Raw genomic sequence first — 9,161 nt, forward strand, 5'->3', positions numbered from 1 at the left:
AGAGGTTTCTCCCAGGGACCACAGGGAGCTGAGAGAGCACCAGCCTGTGAGTCCATGACTACTTTGGAACAGCGAAGTGATGGCCTATAATCATCTCCATAAGAAAGACATTGTAGCATTTTGCAGTGAGAGAGAGGGCTGTGCATTGAAAAGCTCACCAAGGCAGAGCTGATTGCTCAGTTGGAAGTGGATGATCACTCTAAGGAGTTGATTTCTGACCCAGCTGGGAGCCCCTGGAGTCCTCAAGACCCCTGTCCCTGACCAGCAGGGGGTCTTCACTGGGTTCCCTGTTAGTAGATCTGAGAAGGATGGAATTGGAGCTGAGATTGAAGGAGTCAGAGGAGCATGAAAGACAGGGAGGGCATGAAGCACAACAGCAGGAGAGACCGCAGCAGCATGAACTGGCAATGCCTGAGCTGAGAGGCAGAAGGACCTGTCTGGGGTGCATGGGGATGGACCTTGGGGTGCCAGTTCCACAGGGAACCTCAACACTAAATTGCTGCCCCAGGTTAAGGATGGGCGGAAGATATGGATGTCTGTCTCATGGCCTTTGGAAAAGCTTGCAGTTGGAACCAGGCAGACCCTGTGGAAGGCTCTAGTGTCTAGCCCATAGAGCTTGTAGATGAGCAAAGTCAACCCTGTGGCACCTCCTGCTGGCTACTTTGGGGAATTAGCTCATTCCAGCTCCAGAGCACCCTCTGCAGGCCAGTGATCCACCTGTCCCGTGGCCACCCCCCACCCATGTCCCTGCCTGGACCCAGTGCCCTTTTACATGGGGCACTGCCATCTGGCAGTAACCCCTTTCTCTCAAGGTCTCCCATCCCAGGGAACCCCCACCCTTTATCCCCACCTTGCCTCAATATATGGGTACTGCCAGTCATTGTCTAGCCCAACGCCCTGGGGCAGACTGTAGTATCGGCCTACTCATCACTGGCAAGGAGGATTTGGACCTGCTGCCTTGGCCTACCCCTGGGCTGCCCTCTGCAACCCCTAGTATCCCTTGGCCTCCTGCTAGGCCACAGCCTGAGGCTTTCCAGGCTGGAGCTCACCAGCCTTCCCCAGCCCTACTTCACTCTAGGTACCTTGTCTCCAGCTCCCTACAGCCAGGCCCATCTCTCTATAGCTAGAGAGAGACCATTTGGGTTTCTGACTCCCAGCCTCTTATAGGGGCCAGCTGTGGCCTGACTGGGGTGTGGCCCAGCTGCAGCCACTTCCCAATCAGCTCAGCTTAGTAGCTCCCTGTCATAAACAAATAAGTAAGAGTTAATAGAACAGAAGTACTTCATATCTCTTTTGCCTGTAAAGGGTTAACAAGATCAGTGAGCCAGGCTGTCACCTGACCAGAGGACCAATCAGGGGACAGGATACATTCAAATCTTGAAGGAGGGGAGTTTGTGTGTGCGCTGTTAGAATTGGGTTGTTGTTCACTCTGGGGACTCAGAGGGGCCAGACGTGCAACCAGGTTTCTCTCCAATCTCTCCGATACAGGCTCTTATAAGTTCAGAATAGTGAGTACTAGGTAGATAATGCGAGTTAGGCTTATATTTGTTTTCTTAATTTGCTAATGTGTATTTGGCTGGGAGGAGTTCAAACTTATATTTTGCTGAAAGGATTTTAATTTGTACTTGAATACTTAGGCTGGGAGGGTATTCCCAGTGTCTATAGCAGAAAGACCATGTACCTATTCCATTTTTAATTTACAAAGATAATTTTTACTGTTTTTTCTCTCTTTAATTAAAAGTTTCTTGTTTAAGAACCTGATTTATTTTTTTTTTTTTAATTCTGGTGTGAGACCCCAGGGGACGGGGTCTGGATTCACCAGGGAACTGGTGGGGAGAAAGAAGGGAAGGGGGAGAGAGAGGCTAATTTCTCTGTGTTAGGATTACTTTCTCTCTCAGGGAGAGTCTGGGAGGGGGAGAGAGAAGGAGAGGGGAAGGTGGATTTTCCTCTCGGTTTTAAGATTCAAGGAGTTTGAATCACAGTGATCTTCCAGGGTAACCCAGGGAGGGGAAGCCTGGGAGAGGCAACGGTGAGAGAAAGGGTTTACTTTCCTTGTGTTAAGATCCAGAGGGTCTGGGTCTTGGGGTTCCCTGGGCAAGGTCTTGGGGGGACCAGAGTGTACCAGGCACTGGAATTCCTGGTTGGTGGCAGCGGTACATGTTCTAAGCTGGTAATTGAGCTTAGAGGAATTCATGCTGGTACCCCATCCTTTGGATGCTAAGGTTCAGGAGGGGGAATTATACCATGACATCCCAACCACAACCTTCCCCCAGGGCTGTTTTAAGCCCTTCAGGACAAGATCTATTGGGTGTCTGGGACCCTTCAGGGCAAGACCTTTTTGTATGAAACATATTCCAGTCACATTATATTCACTCATTAGCATATTTTTATAAAATCATGTAGACTGCAACATCACACAAGCAGGAGGGTTGGATCCCTGACCCCCAAGTTATTTATCCTGGCTCCGGGAGCAGAGTGGGGGCTGTTACCGGCTCCTGCAAACCCGGCAGTTTATCCTTGAATTTTTTTTTCTCCACTCCCCTAGGTCCAAGCCCTAGCACCTGTCTCTTAAGGAGGCCTCTTAACTGCTTTTGACTCCAAACCCTGTTGTACCAAATTCTCCTTAACTTCTCCTGAGAGCAGGGTAAGCACCCTGCTACAGAGCTGCTTATCCCCCGCTGTGCGCCAGAGGCTGGTCCTGGCGGAAGCCACCAGGGTCGGAGACCTCCTGGACTACGACCGGGGAGGCTGGCTGGATCCCCTGACGCTCGCTCACCGCATGAGGCTCTCCAGACCTTGCACTCCCCGGCGCGTACTCCAGGAGGTGGAGGCCGCTTTGCCGCCCGCTGCTCGGGCCTATCTCGACCGGGTCCTGTGGGAGGGCACGCCCCGCCCACCCCCCACCCCAAGCCCTCCGGACCTTTTCATCGGGCCCCTGCCCCGTAGGCCCGACCTGCCCCCCCGTCCCTTCTCCGCAAGCTGGCTGCACGACCTGCAGCCGGTCCATTTCCAAACCGCGCCAAGGAAACAGCTCTACATGCTCGTGCTCCACACCCTTCACTTCCTCACCCTCGTGTCCCGCCCTGATACGAAGTGGCGGGACCTCCTGCCACCTCTGGAGGGTGAGGAGCCCCGGTGGGCCAGCCTCTACTCCACCCTGGTCCCACAGCCCACTGGGGATATCAGTTGGCGGCTCCTCCATGGGGCCGTGAGCACGGGCGTGTACTTGGCGCGGTTTACCCCTGTCCCGGACACCTGCCCCTTCTGCGGCGTGAGGGAGACCCTGGCGCACGTGTACTTAGAGTGCGCCAGGTTGCAGCCCCTACACCGGCTCCTCACAGCCATCCTCTTACGTTTTTGGTTACACTTTTCCCCTCACCTCCTTTTGTATGCACTCCCTATCCGTGGCCCCACGAAGTCCCGGGACCTCCTGGTCAACCTCCTCCTCGCCCTAGCGAAAAAGGCCATCCACGCGACCAGGGAGGGGAGGTTGGCCGATGGAGACTCCGGTGACTGTGGGGCTTGCTTCCGCTCCATGGTCCGATCACGCACCCGGGCGGAGTTCCTCTGGGCGGCGTCCACTGGCTCCCTTGACGCCTTCGAGGAGCAGTGGGCGCTGTCCGGGGTTCTCTGCTCGGTGTCCCCGTTAGGTTCCCTCCTTCTGACCCTTTGACCTCACTCCTGTCCCTGTTCTTTTATTAGTTGTCCCCCGCACTCAGTGGGTTCTGTGGTCCTGTGGTTCCTCCCCTTAGGCTGGGGGAGGATCCTTTAGCAGTACTTCCCAGACACCCAATAGGTACAGAGCTGTTTATCCCCCGCTGTGCGCCAGAGGCTGGTCCTGGCGGAAGCCACCAGGGTCGGAGACCTCCTGGACTACGACCGGGGAGGCTGGCTGGATCCCCTGACGCTCGCTCACCGCATGGGGCTCTCCAGACCTTGCACTCCCCGGCGCGTACTCCAGGAGGTGGAGGCCGCTTTGCCGCCCGCTGCTCGGGCCTATCTCGACCGGGTCCTGTGGGAGGGCACGCCCCGCCCACCCCCCACCCCAAGCCCTCCGGACCTTTTCATCGGGCCCCTGCCCCGTAGGCCCGACCTGCCCCCCCGTCCCTTCTCCGCAAGCCGGCTGCACGACCTGCAGCCGGTCCGTTTCCAAACCGCGCCGAGGACACAGCTCTACACGCTCGTGCTCCACACCCTTCACTTCCTCACCCTCGTGTCCCGCCCTGATACGAAGTGGCGGGACCTCCTGCCACCTCTGGAGGGTGAGGAGCCCCGGTGGGCCAGCCTCTACTCCACCCTGGTCCCACGGCCCACTGGGGATATCAGTTGGCGGCTCCTCCATGGGGCCGTGAGCACGGGCGTGTACTTGGCGCGGTTTACCCCTGTCCCGGACACCTGCCCCTTCTGCGGCGTGAGGGAGACCCTGGCGCACGTGTACTTAGAGTGCGCCAGGTTGCAGCCCCTACACCGGCTCCTCACAGCCATCCTCTTACGTTTTTGGTTACACTTTTCCCCTCACCTCCTTTTGTATGCACTCCCTATCCGTGGCCCCACGAAGTCCCGGGACCTCCTGGTCAACCTCCTCCTCGCCCTAGCGAAAAAGGCCATCCACGCGACCAGGGAGGGGAGGTTGGCCGATGGAGACTCCGGTGACTGTGGGGCTTGCTTCCGCTCCATGGTCCGATCACGCACCCGGGCGGAGTTCCTCTGGGCGGCGTCCACTGGCTCCCTTGACGCCTTCGAGGAGCAGTGGGCGCTGTCCGGGGTTCTCTGCTCGGTGTCCCCGTTAGGTTCCCTCCTTCTGACCCTTTGACCTCACTCCTGTCCCTGTTCTTTTATTAGTTGTCCCCCGCACTCAGTGGGTTCTGTGGTCCTGTGGTTCCTCCCCTTAGGCTGGGGGAGGATCCTTTAGCAGTACTTCCCAGACACCCAATAGGTACAGAGCTGTTTATCCCCCGCTGTGCGCCAGAGGCTGGTCCTGGCGGAAGCCACCAGGGTCGGAGACCTCCTGGACTACGACCGGGGAGGCTGGCTGGATCCCCTGACGCTCGCTCACCGCATGGGGCTCTCCAGACCTTGCACTCCCCGGCGCGTACTCCAGGAGGTGGAGGCCGCTTTGCCGCCCGCTGCTCGGGCCTACCTCGACCGGGTCCTGCAGGAGGGCATGCCCCGCCCACCCCCCACCCCAAGCCCTCTAGACCTTTTCATCGGGCCTCTGCCCCGTAGGCCTGACCGGCCCCCCCCGTCCCTTCTCCGCAAGCCGGCTGCACGACCTGCAGCCGGTCCGTTTCCAAACCGCGCCGAGGAAACAGCTCTACACGCTCGTGCTCCACACCCTTCCCTTCCTCACCCTCGTGTCCCGCCCTGATACGAAGTGGCGGGACCTCCTGCCACCTCTGGAGGGTGAGGAGCCCCGGTGGGCCAGCCTCTACTCCACCCTGGTCCCACGGCCCACTGGGGATATCAGTTGGCGGCTCCTCCATGGGGCCGTGAGCACGGGCGTGTACTTGGCGCGGTTTACCCCTGTCCCGGACACCTGCCCCTTCTGCGGTGTGAGGGAGACCCTGGCGCATGTTTACTTAGAGTGCGCCAGGTTGCAGCCCCTACACCGGCTCCTCACAGCCATCCTCTTACGTTTCTGGTTACACTTTTCCCCTCACCTCCTTTTGTATGCACTCCCTGTCCGTGGCCCCATGAAGTCCCGGGACCTCCTGGTTAACCTCCTCCTCGCTCCGGCGAAAAAGGCCATCCACGTGACCAGGGAGGGGAGGTTGGCCGATGGAGACTCCGGTGACTGTGGGGCTTGCTTCCGCTCCATGGTCCGATCATGCATCCGGGCGGAGTTCCTCTGGGCGGCGTCCACTGGCTCCCTTGATGCCTTCGAGGAGCAGTGGGCGCTGTCCGGGGTTCTCTGCTCGGTGTCCCCGTTAGGTTCCCTCCTTCTGACCCTTTGACCTCACTCCTGTCCCTGTTCTTTTATTAGTTGTCCCCAGCACTCAGTGGGTTCTGTGGCCCTGTGGTTCCTCCCCTTAGGCTGGGGGAGGCTCCTTTAGCAGTGGGCGGGCTTCGCCCGCCCGCTTCCCAGACACCCAATAGGTACAGAGCTGTTTAGCCAGATGGGCGGTGTGGCAGATTGGCTCTCACTCCTGGCTCCAGCATATATGTCTGCATGTACTCTCCTAGGCTCAGGCTCCTTGGCTCCCAGTGGGAGCGGAAGGTGGCAGTCAATGGGGAGATGTTCCTGGGGTGGTGAGATCCTGGGACCAAGAACTGTTGTGGGACCCAGGTGGTGCAGGGGTCGTGTGACCTGGGTGAAGGTCCCAGGGATGAAGCCAGTTTCCCTGCCTATGTGTCAGATCCCTGTGCAGACACCAGAGGGGTCATGCTGGCAGGTAGTTGGGGTTCTCCAAGATATTGGCTGTGACCTTCTGTTGTGGGATGACTGTGTTTCTTTGGGACAGGATCTAGGCCCTAATCCTGTAATGGCCAAGGATTTGAATTCGGGGAACCAATTGGCCAATACTGAAGTAGTCAGTGAAAATGCAAATGACCTGGCTGGCAGGGAGGAGGAGTTGCTAAGCTCAGATGCCCTGCCTGTCTGTAACCAGACCCCTGGAGCTGAGTGGGACAGAGATACTCCCCTGCACACAGGAGAGGTGGCTCACACTAGCTCTGATGCTGTGAGCAAAGCAGTGGGCTCGCTGCCTGCCCTCAATGAGCCCAGGTGGATCACACACCCCCAGCTGAGTGTGGGGAACCACAGCCAGGGTGGGACAGCTGCCAACCAGGGCTGCCTTGTCCAAAGGTGCAAAAGGCCCAGGAAAAGCTCACTGAGTTTATGGGTCTGGACAGGGAAAACCTAGCCAGGGCCCAGGGGAGGCAGCAGGTCTGGCACAACTGCTCAGCCTATGGCACTGGGGACCAGGTGAGGGCTCTCATCCCGGTGAGGAAGAATAAGCTGCCTGGGATGGGCCCCTCAAGGTCATCAAGCAGCTGAATGAGGAGAACAATGTGGTGGAATTGCCCAACCAGGCTCACAACCACCAAGGGGGCCATGTCAACATGGTACTAGCCAGCCTGGTGCCTGCTTCATGCCTGGGCCTGACAAGATCCTAGACAAGTTGGGGGAGAGGTGGGGACTTGGTATGCCATGACCAGGGATCTCACCGAAGGCTTCTGGCAGATGCCTTTGGATCCAGATATCAGGTTGAAACCTGCTTTTTTCACCCCTTGGGGCTGTAAAAATCTCTGGTTCTACCTTTTGGCCTCAAGGAGGCACTGGTCATCTGGCAGCACCAGGTGGATCAGTTACTGAGGGGGATGGAGAATTTTACTCCAGTGTACATTGATATTTGTGTAGTTAGCCAGACCTAGGAGGACCATGTGTCCCAAGTGAAGAGGGGGCTGGGTTGCCTCCAGGATGCAGGGCTGACTGTAAAAGCTGGCAAGTGCAAAGTGGGAATGTCAGGTGTTGTACCTGGGCCCAAGGTAGCAAGTGGCTGCCTAAAGCCAGAGCTGACCAAGGTGGAGGTGATCAGAGACTGGCCTGCTCCCCAGACTAAGGCCGTGGCTACACTCAAAACTTCAAAGTGCTCCTGCGGCAGCATTTTGAAGTGTGAGTGTGGTCGCGGTGCCAGTGCTGGGAGAGAGCTCTCCCAGCGCTGCAGGTACTCCACCCCCATTAGGGAATTAGTTTACAGTGCTGGGAGCACAGCTCTCAGTGCTGGGGCACTGTTTACACTGGCGCTTTACAGCGCTGTAACTTGCTGCGCTCAGGGGGGTGTTTTTTCACATCCCTGAGCGAGAAAGTTGCAGCACTGTAAAGCACCAGTGTAGCCATAGCCTGAAAAACAAGCCTGTTGTAGGAGCAGCAGTGATCTGTATGCTATGTATAACCTGTATGCTCAAAAGATCTGTTGCACCTTCCCCCCTCCCCTCCCTTGTCTTCTTTCCTGTGAAGTGGCTTTCTCCTCCCACTTCCTCCTGGAATGCTTGTGGGATGAATTGGCTGCTTGAGCAGCTGGAAAATCTGAAGAGCTCCCAGGTAGACAAGGTGTCTGGCACTCTGATTAGGCAGCGATCACACGCCCAATGCATGGATACTGTGCGAGGTGGAGTGTGACCAACCAGACTCGGGCAAGTCTCTCTAGTCGCAGCCCATGAGGAGCAGACCCTTAAAAGGGGAAGGGGCCATGAGCTCAGCAGTGCACTCACAAGATTGTATCTTCCATGAAGGCCCTTTGCCCGGACCATCTGGCCAGTGGTTCTCCGTGTTGCATTCCATCATGCCTCAGGAAGACTTACCTTCATCGCATTGTCCACCACTGCGCTGTGGGATGCTTACCTTGAAAGATCCTGACATCTCCAGTGCCATGCCTGTCCTGGGAGCGTGAGTATGTGAGTGTGAACCCCCTCCTTTCCCCTTTCTTTTGAGCTTAGTTTTCAGTATAATAAACATGCTGCTTTCTGTCAAACTCTGGTGGGTCATTAGTCCTCCCTAAGCTTACTAGCTGGCCCAATTTCAGGTAACAAAGCCCAGGCCTTTATTGGGCTGGTGGGGCACTAACAGAAGTTTGTGCCCCACTTTAGCTCTGTGTCAGCTCCCATCACAGAGCTATGCAAGAAGGGTGAGCCAGACAAGCTGGTCTGGACGAGGGCAGTACCAGAGGGCTCTCTGAATGCTGAAGGAGGATCTGGTCAAGGGCCCAGTACTAAGAAACCCAGACTTTGACAAGCCCTTTATGGTGTTCATTGATTTACTCCTTCCCCTCCCACCAGGGCTGGGCGTGGTGCTGATGTACACTGATCAAAGGGGGAGAAAAACCCCATCATGTATCTGAGCAGGAAGCTGCTGCCCCAGGAACAGAGCAATACAGCTGTAGAGAAGGAATGCCTGGCCTGGTCTTGGGGTGGTCTCTTACAAAGCTGGAGCCAGATCTATTTGGGTGCCACTTCACTGTGTACACTGATCACTTGCCCTGCTGTAGCACTTTGCCCCTGCCCTGAGTGCCAGCTCCACAGCTCCCATTGGCTGGTAGCTGCAGGAGTGATGCCTGTGTGTGTGCACAGCCCCCTGGCCCCTCCACCTAGGAGCCAGGCATGCTGGCTGCTCCTGGGAGCTGCATGAGGTAAGTGCTGCCTAGCTGAAGCCTGCACCCCAA

This window comes from Gopherus evgoodei, chromosome 7, assembly GCF_007399415.2.
Source record: "Gopherus evgoodei ecotype Sinaloan lineage chromosome 7, rGopEvg1_v1.p, whole genome shotgun sequence".
Lineage (NCBI taxonomy): Eukaryota > Metazoa > Chordata > Testudines > Testudinidae > Gopherus > Gopherus evgoodei.